This window comes from Pelodiscus sinensis, chromosome 10 (assembly GCF_049634645.1).
Source record: "Pelodiscus sinensis isolate JC-2024 chromosome 10, ASM4963464v1, whole genome shotgun sequence".
Lineage (NCBI taxonomy): Eukaryota > Metazoa > Chordata > Testudines > Trionychidae > Pelodiscus > Pelodiscus sinensis.
Window position 1 is genome coordinate 37,273,133 of NC_134720.1, and position 17,028 is coordinate 37,290,160.

Below are 17,028 nucleotides of genomic sequence, written 5' to 3' on the forward strand. Positions count from 1 at the left end.
GTTAGGCCTAGCAAGCCATTCTATATTGGACATCCAAAAATCACTGATCACTTTTTAAAATCTTAGCCACAGCATCTGTAGTTCTTCCATGCAGTGTTCAGTGGCTTATGCCGGCCAATAGCAACTCCTGTGGCCAACACAAGCACTAGAAATGCAGGCAACCCTTCAGAGCAGAGCTTAACTAGCCATAGCAGTCAAGTCATCAGCTATTATCCTTGCTCTCATAAACAATTCCTGATCACTTCATTGTTGTAAGCATACAGATATAGTAGGCTGCCTATTGTATAATGATGCATCAAGGACAGATCTGGGTGTCTGGCTAAAAAAACACAGGTCTCTTATTTAGCAAACTAAAGAACTAACACAAAGTAAACACTGTCAAGCAGTAACAGAATGTAAACATAGCTGCATGTGGCTGTGAGAACCCTTCTCTGCCTATACTGTATTATTCCCGTTACAGTGGGGGAGGTCTAGGTTGGATATGAGGAAAAACTATTTCACTAGGAGGATGGTGAAGCACCAAAATGGGTTACCTAGGGAGGTGGTAGAATCTCCATCTCTAGAAGTTTTTAAGTACTGGCTTGACAAGGCCTTGACTGGGATGATTTCGTTGGGATTGGTCCTGCTTTTAGTAGGGAGATATAAGCAAGTACTCGACTACTCGTGCTCCCCCTTAAAAGCTGGTTCCCTCCAGCAGTCTCCACGGTGCCACCTGCTCCCCACCCTCACTTCTGGTCTATAGAAGAGTGAGGAGAGGCTCCTCTGATTATGATTATTTAGCTAGCGTGGTTTAGCAGGAGAAATAGAGAACGAAAGATACAACAAAAAAGGTGGCTGTTCCTCCTCTCAGAGCTATTGAGAGCAATTTTGGTGGCAACACCCAGTCAGAACTAACCTTTGAAGTAGGAATAAGAGATCCTCCAGAAAAGGGCTTTATTCCGGAGGATCGCGCCAGTCTAGACACTTTTTTTCCGGCTTTTCTCCAAGCCGGAAAAAAAGCGGCGGACATGTTTATTTAAATCCCCCGCGGATTTCCCTATCCTGACTTACCTCTTTTGCATAGCTTTTCCGTGATTAGGGGCCAGTGTAGACGTAGCCTCCTTGAAGTGGCTGCAGCTGGTGTGCTTTCTGAACTACAAGGTAACTTTTCTTTTCCTTTTGGGGGTTTGTTTTTAAATCAGTTACACTGAAAAACCAAGGGTGAATTTCTTATGCTTGTGCAACAATATGATTATTTCTTGCAAATATTTTGCCTGAAAATAATACCTTGACGAGAGTGCTGCCTTTTGGCAGCAGATTATGATGCACAAAAGGTGCATTTTCTTGAAAGATGATGATGTTGTATGCTTTAGTTCAAACAACAGCAAAACTGGAAGATTTGTCCCAGGATGATGACAATCCCAGTGGTTCAGATCAACATTTGCTTTATGGCTCCAGAGCGCCTTGATTTTTAATAACTTTTTGTTTTGGGCTTAAAATGCTTTATAAATTAGACTTTTATAAAACATATTTATGATAATTACTTAATTTCTATACCAACAAACTGCTGAGCTAAAGGGGGTTCTCATACTTCATTGCACTGTGATACCCTTTCTGACAACAAAAATTACTACATGACCCCAGGGGGCAGCGCCTGAGTCCCCCCAAGTCCTGCTGCTTTGGGTGGAAGGGCAAAAGTTGAAGGCCCAGCCCCACCATCCTGGGCAAGGGGGGCAGAAGCTGAAGGCCAAGGGCTTCACCACTGGTCAGAGGGGCCAAAGCTGAAGGCCAAAGAGCTTTGGTGCTAGAGAGGGCAGAACCTGCAGACTGAACCCTGAAGCCCTTGGGTTTTGGATCCCAGTGGTGGGGCTTGGGCCTTAGGCCCCAGGAAGTCTAACATCTGTCCTGGTGACCCCATTAAAATGGGGCTGCAGAGCACTTTGGGGTCCCAACTAATAGTTTGAGAACTGCTGGACTAACTATTTACCTGTTCTTTTAAATGACCCAGGGTGTGATTCCAAGTTTGAGGGGCAGAGCGGGGCGGGTTTATCCTTTTTCTCTTCATCTTGCCAATTTTACCATGATGGGCAAATCGTTTCCTAGCCCTCACCTGGCTGTAGCGGAAGGAAAGGATTTCCCTTCCACCTCACCCCTGAACAATTGGGTTAGAGCCACTCAAGCCCAGCTCCTGTGTACAACTGCATGACAGCTGCTGCTTTCCTTGCTTCTTATGTATAAAAATGAGAAAAAAAAAAAAGGGTGGGAAGCAAGCAATAATGGCTCAGTCATTTCCCTCTGTGAGCTGAGCAAAGAGCTGGCTGCACCTTTTCAGGGGTTCAGTAAATCACTGTCCCTCTTCCTGGCACAAGAGGAATGTCCAAGGTGGAATGGTGATGGGAGTCATCATAGTTCCCGTAACAACACACACATTCTTAAAACTGCATCTCATCGTCACAGTCTAGCCCTATTAATTATGTTTAATTGTTGATGTATTTTTAAAAAAAGGCAGAACAATTCCTAAACAGAACTTTTCCCCCTAAAATCTCCTTATATGGCATTAACAGCTCTAGGAAATGAGCTTATTCATTCTTACTACATTTCCTTCTCACCCCAAATAAGCAATAAATCCAGGCACTAGTTGTATATAACATGAACATGTATTGCATTATTGGCCAAATTCTCTTGTTACTATTGGAGTAAGCCATTTTTGTGTAACTAAGAATGCAGTTTGGCCTCTGCTTTAAATAATGTATTTTTAAAATGGTGTACTTTGGCTGGCTAGTTTGTTTACAGAGAGAAGGTGGATGAGACAGTATCTTTTATTGGACTAACTTCTGTTGGTGAAAGAGACAAGCTTTTGCGCTTACACAGGGCTGTTCTTCAAGCTGGGGACTAACACAGAAGGAACAGCAGTTCAAACAACAATGTAAGTTTGTTTAGAGTCTTTTTTTTTAACTGTAATGGGACAAAGCAGTAACTGCCTCTTCAAAATTTTAGGGTGAGATTGGATTCTGAATGTTATAAAAACCTCAAGGTTCAAGGCAGTGAGTGGGGTCTTTTTAGTCTTACCCAGTTCAAACACACATCAACTTTTGGGGTACTCCACTATATAAAGCAGGGATGGGCAATAATTTTTGAAGGGGGGCAACTTCAAAAAATTTTGATGTAGTTGCTGTCTGCCCAAGGGGTGGGGTCTTGGGCTGAAGGGGTGGACCTTGAGTTAAAGGGGCATGGTCTGTAAATAGCAAGAGTTGAAAGGGCCTATGCCTCCCAGGAAACGTGTTAGCGAAGGCCAGGACCTGTGAGCCCTTTCAATCCCTGCTATTTAAAGGGCTCGCACCTTGGCAATCACCCAGAAGGCACAAGTCCTTTAAATAGAAGCAGTTGAAAGGGTTTGCAGCGCCAAACCCTGCCGTTAAAGTGTTTCCCGGGAGCTGGGGAGGTGTGAGCCCTTTCAACTGCTTCTATTTAAATGGCTTGCCCCTCCTCAGCTTCCAGGCAACCCGTTAGGGGGCAGGACCAGGACCAGGACCAGGAGCTGCTGCATGGGCTGGATGAAAGAGCTTGGCAGGCCAGATCTGACCCACTGACAGGCTCTTGCCCGGCCCTGATATCAAGCAAAACCTAAGAGGGAGCTGTGGTTATCATCTTCCAAGTCTGTCAAAACAGTTCAGAAAAAATTCTGTTGTTCTATAAGGAACTTAAAGAAAACCCTAAAAGATACTACAAAATAGTGTCAGTCTAAGGAAAGTCATCACCAAAAATGACTTAATCTTTTCTCTCAAGTTTGCATCTTTTTTCCTGAACGACATACATTTAAAACAAAAGTTATACGGTCAAATTAACAGGCTGAACTCAATAAGAATGTGCCATAGACTTCAAAGGAACCAGGAGTTGGCCTTGCTGGCATCTAAAAACAGCAAATCACTCCCAAAACATCTTCCTTAAGCAGAAAAAGAGCTTGCATATGATTTCTGCATTATTTAATTACTGTTGTTACCCATAACTATTAACAGGCTGTCCCTTAATTTCCTTTAACAGAACAAATTTACTCAATTCATTTTCCCAAACACATTCCAAAACAATCATGAGTTTAGAAGAGAGAGAAATCCTCTGGCATTCTACCCACCATGGCTAAGACATGCTGTAGGGTGTACTCAACTTCCAGAGTAAGGGTGGAGATGTGTGCAAATGGGGAAGCATCATGCTCAAATACTGGATCTCTCTTGGGACAACACACAATATTAAACAGAGGAGTTTGAAGTAATGTGTTGGAACATCATCATCTTAACACATGAGTTCAGGTGCTTCTGCTAATATATTATGAATTAATATTAGATGCTCAGTGAAATCTCCATTCAGAACAATTGCGCCTGTTCTGTGAAATCAGAGCAGCAGTTTTAGTCTGAACCACTTTGGAGCTAGTTTCAAGCAGCTGTGAGCATTATCAAGGAAACAGGTTTGATGCTGGAGCACAGACTTTCTTCCTAAATAGACGTTACCACAAAACAGTGGTTTTCAATCTGGGGATTGCAGACTGTCTAAAACTTCCAAAGGGATCCATACCTCCATTCAACATTTTTAAGGGTCTGCAAGTAAAAAAGGTTGAAAATCACTGTCCTAAGACCATGGCCATACTGGAAGCAGAACTGTATTTGAGAGTACAGTATAACAGCACAAGCTTTATGTGATGTGGTGTGAACCCCACAGAGTCTCCAAAACAAAGTTAACTGGGGCTTCAGAGCTCAGTTAGAGTGTCTGATTGCACCTGGAGAGAATCCAGGCCCAATTAAATATAAATGCAGGTGTGGGAGAGGAGATGGGTGGTCACTGTAAAGAAACCCAGAGGGGAAGCCATGGCTGCAGGCAGAGAGGGGAAGAACTGTGCAGTCCTTCTTTTAGCAATATAGAAACCTACAGAGTTGAAGGAGGAATGTGAGCCATGGGATTGTGTGCTTTGTAAAGGTCTCTAGCAAGAGGCCAGGAGAAAGAGAGGTCGCCAGTGTGGAGCAATTGAGCCCTGACAAAATGATAGGACCTGGACCTCTAGGTAGGCATTTGGCCAAGGAACACAGCCAAGGGGAAATTTCAGAGGGCTAAAGTTGGAGCCCAAGGAAGGGGGAAGTCATTTAAGTTTGTATGTTCACTTGGGAATTATTGATGGGACTCCAGGCCTCTGTCCTGAAAAAAGGGTGAATCCTGATAAATGAAAAGGGGGGGGGGTGCACCTTGCACAAAGTAGGTAAGGACCATGGGGCACAAAATCAGGAGGAGACCAGCCCAATGTCTTGAAATTATTTGTTGGGGTTGTGTTATCTCAGAAGGAAACTATAATGTGATCTGTCTGAAGGGCTTTCATAAGTAGAGGTAGGCTGCCCAGGGCTGGAGGAGCTGTCAGCAGATGGCACTAGACAAGAGAAGCCTGCTGTGCCGTGTTCACTCACAAGGGACATGTGTCAGCTCTAAATTCACTCTAGTACACCTTGTTATAGACTACAGGGATTCAGGCTTTCTTTGTAATCAAAGGGCCATTACAAGAAGCAATTTAAATGTCATGGGAGATTCCTGGGTTGAGCTTCTAGGGCTGCAATAGCTTTCCCACTCAACAGGTGTGGGTGCCCAGACTCCAAAGGCATCTCCATGCAGAGGGAGTGATGGAGGAGCCAAACATGCTAAAGCAGCCTCAGGTCATTTTTCACTCAATTCATGTGCTCTAGACTTGGGGTTGATGGTTGTAGTCTCCAGTCCCATCTATTCTACTGGAAAAAGGGCCCAGGTTTGCCCAGCTCAGATCTTTGGTCATTTTGGGCTCATCTAGACGATGCTCAAGTGTTAAAGAGGATCTGCAAATTCCGGTGGAATTTGCAGATCCTCTTTCATCTCACTTTCGAAAGTGGAGGTTTCGCGGCTTTTTGAAAAAGGGGGCAGGGTTGCCAAAAAAGTCACATCCAAGCTACTTTCACTTTCGAAAGCTCCGCTTTTGAAAGAGAGATCAGAAGAAGATATGCAAATTCCCGCTGAATTTGCATATCCTCTTTCGACACTTTAGCGTAGTCTAGATGAGCCCCCTAGCTAGCCATTTGGGAAGATGAAGAAGGTACAGAAAAGGTTCATTAGCAGCTCAGTAGGGATAAGTTTTCCTCCCCGTCAGAAGCAGGGTGCAGGGGGATTTTTCAAGTGAGAGACAGAGAATTCCTAAAGAAATTGCACAGTTAGGGAAAGAAACAAGGGGAAAAAAGTAAATTGCTTAGATTTAGGGAAAGGAATTATTTCAATTCTTTTATTCCCTAGAAGGGAAAACATACACTGCTGACTCTCTTGAATAACCCCAGGGAGCTGTTCCAAATGTAATCAACACATGAACCAAAGCAGCATGTATGACTGTAGTGGTCTGAGTGCTTCATCAACAGACTAATCACCTAACTTTCTGCAGTCAGGTATCTTTTGCATCTGTGCTCCAAAAGAAACTCCAAGAGCACTGATTTATCTGACAACTAGAGGGCAAGGCCACCACAATTAGTTTAGTCCAGGAGTGGGCAAGATCTGGCCCACCAAGCCTTTCAATCCTGCCAGGACCCTACGAGCAGTTCCATGCCACTCAAAGCAGTTGACTGCTCAGTGCAGCTCTCTGCGCAGCACACTGGGGAGAAGAAGGAAGCTTTACATGATCCCCCTCGCCTCCAACACAATCTCTCAGCTCCTGTTGGACTGAAACCAGCCAATGGGAGATGAGAGATTGTGCTGGGGCAGGGGGCAGCATGCAAAACTGCTCCCCTCCCAGCACAGAGAGCCCGGTTGAACAGCCTTCCACTTTGAGTGAGGCTGGGGCTGCTGGCAGGCTATTCAAATGTTATCAGAGACAGCCGGGGGGGGGGGGGGGGGGGCGGGGAGAAGAGGTGAGGTGCAGGAGCTGGCTGCTCCCTGTCTCCATCCCCAATGTGTAAACGTGTAACCACTAAAAAGATCCAGTGGTTACACGTTTACACAAATACATGTTAGTTAACATTCCTAACCCATACCCTCTTCTAGGGTACATCTAGACTACATGCCTCTGTCGCCAGAGGCATGTAGATTAGGCTACCAGACATAGGAAAATGAAGCGGCGATTTAAATAATCGCCGCTTTATTTAAATTTACATGGCTGCCGCGCTGAGCCGACAAACAGCTGATCAGCTCATCCCAGGAGGCATACCTGGGTGGTCGACAAATACCCATGATGTCGACACCCGCGTGTCCAGACTATCGCGCTGAGCTGACAAACAGCTGATCAGCTGACCTGTTTGTCGGCTCAGCGCGATAGTCTGGACGCGCGGGTGTCGACATCATAGGTATTTGTCGACCACCCAGGTATGCCTCCTGGGATGAGCTGATCAGCTGTTTGTCGGCTCAGCGTGGCAGCCATGTAAATTTAAATGAAGCGGCGATTATTTAAATCGCCGCTTCATTTTCCTATGTCTGGTAGCCTAATCTACATGCCTCTGGCGACAGAGGCATGTAGTCTAGACGTACCCCTAGACACTGAACCCCCCACCTTCTGCCACAGGTCACAACCCCCTCCTTCACCCAAAATTACAGGTAGACTCATGGTTATAACACTACATTTTGCAAAATCCTACCATCAACAAGGGCCACTTAAAGACAGAGCATGTGCTATGGAACCCAGAGTCTAGACCAGCACTGTTAACAATTATTCTTGAAAATATCAATGAATTAGTGCATGTACTATACCCCATGCGGAGATGTTTTAGCACCTCCAGATGTGGACATTTATTACAAATACTGTACAATAGATAATGCATGCATTGCCATAATCAACTCTTTCTATTGTTGGAATTCAGTTGCCAGAACCAGGGAGTCAGGACTCTCCTCTCTCTCGTTTAATATGAAATCTCATAAAAGATAATAAGCCTGTTCCTTCATCTGATGGGGCTAATTGCCCTGTGCCATTTCTGAATGTAGAGTATGACATTTTATTACACATTATTTCATCTGTATCTATAGATAGATACTGGAAATCAGGTTTACCTTAAACAACAGATTTAGAAAGAAAACACACCTTAGATGGGAATACTATCATGTTTCACACGATAAATTTAATTTTTCCTGTGTACAGTGGATAAAGGAGTTTTGTTGAAGTGTTCACGAAACTGAACTCTGCCAACTCCACTGCAAACATTTAAAGTAACTACTTTATACAAAAGTTGAGAAGTGGGAATGAGTGGGAAAAGAATTGAAATTCTCAGTGACTTGAAAATCTGCAAGACACCATTTAGATAGCAGAATTAGGAAGCCTTATTTGCTGTTTTATACAGTCCTGCATTTGATCATAACACAGTAGACATTTATTATACTTCACTATGATTTTCTCTGCCACATTTGGTGTGAACGAGGGGGTGCCTTTTAAGAGCAGTACAATATGCACAAAGTAACCAAGTCTTAAAACAACCAATCTAATAAGTTACCGCAAAACAACATAAATAGAGCCAGCACCTCCAAGTCATCTCCAGATCCATAGCTGAGATCACCCTGGTGCAAACTAGTGTAGTGCTCCTGATCTCTATAACCCCTGATGTCCTATAATGTTCGAAGCACTGCTAATGCAATTGTAAATGGACCAGTATGGGTCTTGCAGAGCTTCTCATGAAAGCATGAATAACATTGCAACAAGGAACAGAGAGGTAGCAATGTTAGTCTGATCTTGGTAAAACAAATAAAGCAGTCATGTAGCACTTGAAAGACTAACAAGATGGTTTATTAGGTGATGAGCTTTCAGATCTGAAGAAATGGATCTGCCCCATGAAAGCTCATCACCTAATAAACCATCTTGTTAGTCTTTCAAGTGCTACATGACTGCTTTTTTTGTTTTATCATACCAAGGATTGCTGTGGAACCTGTTCTGAGGCTGGTGGAGCAATCAGTAATGCTCTGAATGCTTCAAGCAAAACAGTAGTGATAGTTCAGTGCTCACTACCCAGTACAAGTTATCCTGTGAATTTGCAATTCTTTGCACTAGCAAGGAGAACTGAGATAGAAGCAGTGAAATATCTGCTTCCTTATTGCAGAAATGACTTGTTTCAGGGTGGTGCAACATTCCTTGCTCAACAGTCAAAATGAGTGAAGGAAAGAAGTTTAAATTCAGCCCAGGACTATTAAATTTGTCTGTCATCCCTCACTCTAAGTACAAGAATACCTCCTTCAGCAGACAGTCTGAAACTGACTGGAATTTCAGAAAGCTCTGTTTCAGATCCATGCTGCTGTGGGAGGTGGGGAGAAGGGAACAGACCTATGCAACAGCACCTCAGATGTATGTAGTCGAACTGGATGGCAGTTAGAAAGAGAAGAGCTCCAAGTGTTATCAGTTCTTCGCAGCATTCCCGCGTGATGTAAAACATGCAGTCAAATTCATGGATGTTTTTGTTCCCATATTATTATGAACGTTTTTAACAGATCAAAGACAGAAATAAATATTGCATAGCTCTTATATACCACTTTTCATCAGTAGATCTTAAATTTGTAGACTGACTTTGTAGACTATCAGCTTGGATTTTATCTTTTGTGGCAGACACAGCCTTTGGGAAATTTTCAACCTGTCTATAATAGGGCAAGCCATCCAGAAAGTTGAAATCTGAATGCCAGGAATCCTGCTGTGTTGCCTTCCAATATAGGAATATTTCAGGATTGAAAAGAGAAGCCTGAAACCGTCAGATTAATTGAGATTCTGTGCTAACAATGAGTATCAAGAATAAGTTTGTCACAGGCATTTAGAAGCAGTATAGTTACTGGAATAGAGGATTAATCCAGGATAGATTAACATTCCAATAAAGTTATCTTATACCTGAGATGGGGGAGTCTGGAATTTTTTTAGGTTTAGAAATCATGGCTAGCTTCGTTTAGATTGAAGTGGTCAGAAAAATGAGATTGGATATTCTTATCATTGTTAGTGCACCCCTATTTTAGCTACTGAAATCTGTACCTGTCTGTACCAGTGAACAGCCAAACAGCATCAAGCTGAGTATTAAACTTTTAAAATGATACTAGGGGACTGCACCCCCTGCACACTATGCTTGCCAACCCCCCTCTCTCTAGGGGTGGGTGGTTGGCCAGGGGGAAAGGGTAGGACCAGGGGAGGGTGCAGGAGCAGGCTGGTGACAAGTGTCTGGCTGGGGGGAGGGTGCAGAAGTTAGCAGGGGGTGCAGGGTCTCGGGCTGGTGGAAAATGAGTGAGTGGGCTGGGGGTCTCGACGGAGGGTTTATGTCAGGGGGCTGGAGGTGTGGGTCTCAGTAGGGCGGTGAGTGAAGGGGCTGGGCATATGGGGTCTCAGTAGCGCGGTGCGTGAGGAGGTTGGGAGTACAGGGTCTTGACAGAGGAGTGTGAGAGGGAGCAGGGGATGTGGCGTCTTGGCAGGGTGGTGAGTGAGTGAGCTAGGGACATGCTGGGAGCCTGCACTAGCGCTCCAGCCTCGCTACCCACACCAAGCTGAGACCTGGCACCCTTAGTCTCCTCACTCACTACCCTGCTGAGACTTGACACCTGTACCCCACTCACTGACCTCCCGAGACCCTGCACCCCATCCCCTCTCACTCACCTCCCTGCCGAGATCCTGCACCCACAGCTCCCACACTCATCAGCTCCAGATCAGCAGTCCCTGCTCTCCCTGCAGCAGGGAGTCCATGCTGGCATTCCAGCCTCATCTCCCTGCTCTCTTCCCCCTCCCTCCCGCGAGGTTGAAGCGCCAGCGTAACCGCCATGATCTGCTGCTCCCCCATCCCCGCTGCTTCCCATCCAGTCTGCCTCCAGCCCCACTTTTGCTTCTGGGTCTGGGGCCCTGCCACTCCATGACCCAGCAGGGAACCGCTAACAGCGGCCTGGCCTGAAACAGACAGCAGCAGCGGTTCTCTGCTGGGTCACGGGGCCCTGGACCTGGAAGCAGAAGCAGGACCGGAGGCGGCTGGATGGGAAGTGGCAGGGACAGAGAAGCACTAGAGCTCGCTGAGCATTCTGCAGCCATCTCACACCAAGAGGCTGCCGGTGGGACCCGAGAACTGGGACAGGAGGCGGCTGGGCTGAGAGAGCCAGAGCCCAGCAGCAGGCAGTGAAGCGGGGAGATAGAGATGCCGGGGCCCTGGAATGCAGTGAGCAACACGCACCTCCTGACCCTCCTGAAAGGGAGCTGTGGGCCAATGGGAAGCACAGAGTGCCTCCTGAGGAGAGGCCGAGAGGAATGACCGGTCTGGGTTGGAACCCTCACCCACCAGAACCCCTGGAGTCCTGCCCCCCTTCCATGCCCACATTCAGCCCTGGCCTCACTCCTGGGCGGGAAGAGGGAAATCACCCCAGCCCCAATGGTGAAGGTTTCCCATCCTGCCCTAAGCCATGGATTCTGTTTCCCTTTCTGACTGCAGAGGCGGGCAGGGGGGAATGGGGTGCATAATGATGATACTCTGTCAGTCCCACAGGAAAAAAAATGTATGTATATAGAGAGATTACATGTAAAAGATCTTAAAGGCAAATTAAATGAGATTATCTCCAAGAGAGTAAGATATAAAAATAATCAGTCTCCAGGGTAGATCAGTCAGTCCTTCTTTATAAAAAAAAACTTTACAACTAACTAGAAATTCTGTACAGAGACACAGTAATGTAATAGGTTTTAGTGTATGCTATGAACAGTTTTATAAGACAGCACCTGTCATGTCTAAGCTTTGCTTTCAGTAATTATATTGTGGGTCACAAAAGCTGCCCTACTACCTCTAAAATCCTCTAGGAATGTGTTATGAAGCAAAACTCAGGAGACAAGACTCAGGCTATGTCTACACTATGGGGCTTTATTGGAAAAAGGTATGCAAATTGTGCACCTTTTTCCGATAGTTTTTTCGGAAGAGGCTTTTCCAAAATTTGGCTCATCTACACTGGGCCAAATTTCAGGAAAAAAACCTTTCGGAAGAGCCCTTCTTCCTCGTGGGAGGAGGGAGACAGGGCTTCCGAAAGAGCGCATCTGCTCTTCCGCCAAAAAAAGCGGAAGAGCAGACGCGTTCCCTGGACGTGGCAGAGTTTTTCTGGGTATCCCAGAAAACCCCCCGTAGTCTAGACATAGCCTCAGACATGTTCTCTTCTGTGATTCTCTATTCCTTAGTTCCCATGTAAGCAAAGGCCATAGAACTGACAGCCAACCTTCCAGCTCTTGCAAAACAACTATTCTACTCACTGTTGTGGAGACATCCATTTCTACTTATTCCCTCTCCCCTAATTCCCTGCTTTCATTTGGGGAAGAATGGAAACTTCTCTAATAAATTAAACCAAAGGCCAGAAGCAGAAAAAAATCATAAGCACCAGACAAGTTGCTAAAAGCAGCCTTGGAATAAGCAAATGCAGTTCCACTGACATCAAAAAAGTTACATTTACTTGAACCAAGGCTGAACTTGGACAAGGAAAGGAGAAAGCTAAAAGATGGAACAGGGATCAAACTAGGGATGTAAAAGTGTACCTGTTTAAATGGTTAACCGATAAACGGTTTCTGTTACCGTTACGCAACAAGCTGGCCTCGATCCCAGGGAGCCAGCTTTGCTGTGGGCTCTACAGTATAACCTTCAGCGGCGGATATAGAGCAGGGCGAGCGGGGCAGCTGCCCTGGGCTCCGTGCTTCAATAAGCCCCGCGCCAGCCCCACTCACCCTGCCGTATATCTGCCGCTGCTGCCCTTACCTGTTGGAGCCGCATCCGCCGCTGCCTTTCGCTGCAAGTCCACAAGCGGCTCCGTTAGCCAGTGGCATGCAAACGGCGGCAGCTCGTTGCCAGGGAGGCAAAGGGCGATGCCTGGCCATGGCTCCCGGGTATCCCGCTGCTCCACCCTCCTGCCCCGCTCAGAGAGAGGTGGGGGTGGCGCGGTTTCTCCTCCGGGGAGAGCCCAGACCCTTTTTCCACTGCCAGGGAGACCCCAGCTCCTCCTGCCAGTCCCCACCTCCCCCCATTCGTGGGCGCAGCGTGATCCAGCTCCACAGACAGCGCTCCCCCCACCCCCCACACATACACATCCCTGGGAGCAGGGGGAGTTGCCAGCTGCCCCCGCCCAGCCAGGAGCTGTTCGAGAGGCTGAAATGGTTATTTTGGCCTGTCTGATGAGTCAGACACCCCTGCCCGCTGGTCCTCCCTATGGCCCATCTGTGTGCCATCCTCCACGTAGCCACACCCTGCCTGCCCCCCAACCCGAATAACCACACGCTGCCTGCCCCGAGTCCCAACACTCACATGCTGCCTGACCCCCAAATCCTAGCACCCACACACTGCCTGTCCCCCCCAAATCCCAACACCTAATGCTGCCTGGCCTCCCAAGTCCCAACAGCCACATGCTGCCTCCCCCCAACACCGAACGCCGCCTGGCCCCCCTAAGCCTCAACACCCACACTCCACCTGGCCCCCGCAAGTCCCGCCTGGCTGCGGAACACTCAACACTGCCTGGCAAACACCAGCCAAAGAGAATCTATTGTGAGCCAGGAGAGTTTTGTAGGTCTTTCGATTATATCGATTGAAAATGACCTGTGTAAAAAAATGGACTTTACTGACATAATTGAAGAATGTGCTGCCAAAAGAGCTAGACAGCTATAGTAGACTTAAATACAAATTAAAATGTTTAATTATTAATATAGAATTGTGTTTAAGAATGAATTACAATATAATTAAAATAAAAATTATCCAACTAAATTAAGTTTCTATCAAATTTACCCAATTCACATTTAATATGAAAAATAGCCTTCAATTTGCGCATATGACGCCTTTTTACTATTTGTTTCCAATGGGGGCCCCCGCAAAATTGTGCTGCCCTGGGCCCCGCAAAACTCTCATCTGCCCCTGATAACTTTTATACTGTCATACAACGCTTCAGGCTCTGCAATATAAAAGTTATAACACATGCTGTGGGCTCTGAAGAACTGTGTAACTGCTAGGATTTTTAGTGATCACAGAGTTATCTTTTTAAATAATTTTTTAGATCAAACTTCTGAAAATTGAACCTTTTCAGCCAAAGGCAGGAAATGCTGCTTCATTTCTGCTGTCAATTTTTAAACCAAGATTGGATGTTTTTCAAACAGATATGCGCTAGGAATTATTCTGAAGAATCCCTTTGTCTGTAACCTGTGCTATACAAGAGGTCAGACTAGGTGACTCCAGTAGTCCTTTCAGACAATGTAATCTGTTCACTGAGAGCAGGGCAATCCCTAGAAGGGTGCAAGGCCTTCACCCCATGCTCTGCTACCACCCTTGCTCTGCTTCTAGCCCACTCCACTTGCTCTTCCAAGCGACATGGAGAACTTGCAGGGTGGGCTGGGGCTAGGTCACTCCACTTCCTGCTACCACTGGTAAGTGTAGGGGCAGACCCACCCCCTACTGCCAGTGTCAGGCCCCCACTAATCCCCTTGGCCCCATGCTTCCAAGTCCCCCTGAAGCATATGGTCTTCCAAAGCATGGGGCCTGGGGCAGAGTTCATTCATGCATCAGGAACTGCAAAACGCAATAAAAAAGGCCCCTGTCTCCTGAGCTGTGTAGGAAGGCTGGGAAAGCTACGTAAAGGAGTGGCATGCAGGTAAAAAAGAAGATAGGGCTCTGCTTTTGATTTCTCTCTCAGAAAAGGATCCTCCCACATATTTATAACTAAATGTTTCCGCCAAAAGTTTGTGAATAGGTTTGCCGGTCCTCCGTATAAAAAAGGTTGGGAACCACTGTACTAGACCTGTCTTGCCCCCTCACTAGCTCATCTTTGGAGTATTTCAGCACACTTACACTTCCAAAATTATCACAACAGCAGCAGCCATATCCTAAAAGAACAACTAATTATGCAAAAAAAAAAGGGAAGGGCTTACTAATTATAAAGTGTTGCTTTTCTAATAAGAATAACTTTCTCAATCACTTGATCAAGTTAAAATAGTGAATGAAATAATTCAATGCCAAATGTTTCTACGTAAACAGATTTATTCTAAAACAAAAGTTGTTGCTATTGGCAATAGTTTTATTTATTTTTAGTATTAAAGGAATTAACACTCTTTCACAAGATGAACTGGGATCTTCAAATTATAAAGAGCTCCAAAGAAAGGAAACCCAGAAAAGTAAGTATTTGTAGTCACCAACTTTTTAAAAGGACACCGTCAATTTAAAATCAAAGCTACTGAAAAATAAAAGTTCAAAGTACAGTTACATATGGAAACTGTCAGAGTTTCTCTGCCAATGTATTTTGTTTTGTGTTGTTTAAAACATGTTTCTTTAAAAAATATTTTCCTCTCCTCTGTTGCTTTGTGAAAGCCCCACACTAACACCAGGGGAAATTAACTGTAAACAAAAGACTATACAATTGTTTATATTTGTTCTAAGTGGTCATAAAATATCACCAAATCAGAATTCTTCACACATTTACACAAGTGAATTATATACTTACTCTTCATAAGTGGAAATGACTAGAGAAGGTACAAGGCAGTATAGAGGGTTGGGACAATGGGCAAAGTGATTTTTTCTAATTGCTTTTGTTTATATTGATGTTGAGGGTTTCTTATAAAAATAGTAAGCCAAAAATGCTATTTGTGTGAGTTTTTTTGAACCAATGGTGTCCCTTTACTTTTCTGTATGAAAAGTGTTTACATGTGTATGGTAGTAAAAGATTTATTACTGCCAAACAGGGCACCTTTAAATAGAAAATCGTAGCTACACCGTAGATATGTTGGTTATGTCTCCCAGAGGCTTTAAAACATATTTATAAATTAAAATAATTGATACTTGATTTTTCATATTTTAATTTTTTTATAATAAATTTTAAGTAATCAAAAGGGATATAACAAAATGCTGCATGATCCATGATGATGAGCTTCTGCAATTGAGTTCTGATTATTTTTTCATGTATTTGTTTATTTTGACAGGAATATGATGGCTCAACATAATGTTTGGAAGGTGGATGTTTATAAGTCATCCCCAATGACTACTGTCTATATATCCCTTCTCCTTTATTTGGATAGCATGGTTTCTTTTTCTTTTTCTCAGTTTTGTGAGAGTAGAAAACTTAAGTGAATTGACACTTCACTAGGCAACAGTCGTTTATACATCCTTGGTCACTACAGTGAAGATTGTTAATATTTTCTATGGCATTTCTATGGTATGAGGAGAGGCTAAAGAGACTGGGACTTTTCAGTTTAGAAAAGAGGAGACTGAGGGGGGATATGATAGAGGTCTATAAAATCATGAGTGGTGTGGAGAGGGCTGATAAAGAAAAGTTATTTATTAGTTCCCATAATAGAAGAACTAGAGGACACCAAATGAAATTAATGGGTAGCAGGTTTAAAACTAATAAAAGGAAGTTCTTCTTCACACAGCGTGTTGTCAACCTGTGGAATTCCTTGCCAGAGGAGGCGGTGAAGGCTAGAACTATAATAGAGTTTAAAGAGAAGCTGGATAAATTCATGGAGGTTAGGTCCATAAAAGGCTATTAGCCAGGGGATAAAATGGTGTCCTTGGCCTCTGTTTGTCAGAGGCTGGAGAGGGATGGCAGGAGACAAATCGCTTGATCATTGTCTTCAGTCCACCCTCTCTGGGGCACCTGGTGCTGGCCACTGTCGGTAGACAGGATACTGGGCTAGATGGACCTTTGATCTGACCCAGTACGGCCGTTCTTATGTTCTTATTATAGTATTTCAATGTGAGATAATAAAATTAGTAATGATGGTTTTAGACCATAGCTAAACTTAGTCAGCAACTAATTCTCTTGAAGTTAATAGATGGTGAGCCTACTCCTGCTGCTGTGTAAAGGCCATATTAACAAATCTATAGCATTCATTCTACGTATTGATGCATGTGATTGGATGATCAATACTCATGTTCTAGACACTTTAAAAAGTTTTTTAAAAGAATATATAACCGGTAACGTCAAAGTTTTCAAAAACAACCACAGATGTGTGGTGCCTGACTTGGAATCCCTAGGGCTGGAGTCTCACTGGTGCTGAAGGCCCATACTTCCCACTGAATTGGTGTTTCATACAAAAGTTTTAACACATTGGACCTAATTTTCAGAAGTTCTGAAATA

General features: G+C 44.6%; 1 protein-coding gene across 2 annotated transcripts in view; it reads right to left on the reverse strand.

Moving 5' to 3' along the window:
- Positions 1-17,028, reverse strand: part of GOLIM4 (golgi integral membrane protein 4) — a 58,260-nt gene that overhangs the window by 39,196 nt on the left and 2,036 nt on the right. The gene's annotated exons all lie outside the window — the stretch shown is intronic.